This window comes from Palaemon carinicauda, chromosome 9, assembly GCF_036898095.1.
Source record: "Palaemon carinicauda isolate YSFRI2023 chromosome 9, ASM3689809v2, whole genome shotgun sequence".
NCBI lineage: Eukaryota > Metazoa > Arthropoda > Malacostraca > Decapoda > Palaemonidae > Palaemon > Palaemon carinicauda.
The window spans coordinates 130,841,171-130,842,880 of NC_090733.1; the positions used below are offsets into that span (position 1 = coordinate 130,841,171).

The window sequence follows — 1,710 nt, forward strand, 5'->3', positions numbered from 1 at the left end:
TATGCACAACGTCCTTGTAATAATGAGATCGTCAGGCGTTTAGACAATTTTAGACCAATTTTGTACGTCTTCACATCTTTTACCAAATTATCAATTGAATTGAATGTGTATTTAAAGGATTTTCGTAATGATTCTGTCTCGCATACCTCATTAAACAATTAATAATAACATGCATTCATCGATTTTGTGCCTGATTAACATATGTTTTCACACACGTACTTCAAAACACTAGCTGGGTAATGACAAGGATTGAGTTTTAGAGAAATAATTCTTGATTTTACTTAATATTTTCTAAAATATTTTGCTATTTCATCCTTTTGATGATTCATTATCAAAGACATTCAGCATTTCACGTTTATTGTCAAACCCATACTATCGAAGAGAACAAGAAAGTCTTTAGTTTCCCCTTGAAAGTCTTAATACATTCAGTCTTTTGGATGTTTAGTGAAACCTTATTGTATAGGCTAGGGGCTGCATATTTAAAAGATTTAAAACCTACAGTAGACATATATCTAGGTTCCAATAATGTGAAACCATCTGTAACTGTTGCTCTCGTGTCAACAAGAATTCTCTTAGTTATTTTGGACGTCTGATTCTGATAACTTGGTGGGTTATTGTACATATTTTACATAATTTAAACTCAATTCTCCCTTAATTAGTCAGCCAGTATAAATCTTGTTTTTATAGTATTTTCCAACAACAACAAAAACAATAGTTATACAGTTTGGTTGCGGGGTGTCACATCGGCCGGTGGCGGGAAGAAGGGGGTTTGCGTCAGCCAATCAGAACCACGGAAGCCCGCTATGCCTCTGTCTCAACCAATCAGAACCACGGAAGCCCGCTATGCCTCTGTCTCAACCAATCAGAACCACGGAAGCCCGCTATGCCTCTGTCTCAACCAATCAGCATCGCCGGGGCTCCCTCATCACTTACTCAGTCTCAGTCAGCGTTGCCAGGTTGGCCTTTTTCGTGCCAAAAAAATCCAAATTTCTCCTTTTTCCGTGCTAGATACCTAAATTTGGCCTTTTTAAAAAATTGGTTAGCCTTAAATGCTATATTTTCGGCCTTTTCCTATTATTAGGTTGGCCTTTTAAAGCTACAGTTAATCAGACGTTGGCCTTTTCTCAATTGGGAAACCTGGCAACTCTGATCAGTAGCTCTTTCCTTCATTCTATCTCCGTGTGTTTATCTGAGCGAGTGTAAATTTGTGATCTTGCGTATTTATAGGATTATTCAGTGATTAGTGCTTAGTATATAATAAAAAACATGGCATCTAGGGACAGTGATGCGACTACGGTAGCAGGGTTTATTGAAATTTAGTGTTTTTGCCGTAATTACTTTTTTAAATGTTCACGTCAAAAAAATACGGCGTGAGATTCAAGATGGCAACCGGATGATTACGTCCAAACTTTATTCGACATTTGTTAATGTCTTTGATTCATTATTCAAAGGCAACAGACTATAATCAAAGAGCAGTTATAATGAAAGTCATGGATGAAATAAGAATGTTGCAAGTGACGGTGCATTAGCAAGTGTACTTTAGGTGTTAGTGTACAACTGAATATGGAAGCCTCGTCGATGTTGATCATGCTCTTTGGAAGCATAATGGAAAATTATTAAAGTGAGCCGTGAGCATGAAAGACATTAACCGTGTCGAAATGGTTACGGAGACTCGTTGCCTGGAAATATATCAAATTGGTTTACGGCCTG

At 37.3% G+C, this 1,710-nt stretch overlaps 1 long non-coding RNA gene across 1 annotated transcript in view; it reads left to right on the plus strand.

Moving 5' to 3' along the window:
- The first annotated feature begins 1,156 nt into the window (after positions 1 to 1,156).
- The window catches only part of LOC137646874 (uncharacterized), a 304,363-nt gene continuing 303,809 nt past the window's right edge, over positions 1,157 to 1,710 (plus strand). Inside the window, exon 1 of the long non-coding RNA XR_011045488.1 lies at positions 1,157 to 1,710. This exon is cut by the window's right edge and continues 697 nt beyond it. This is a non-coding gene — a long non-coding RNA (uncharacterized lncRNA).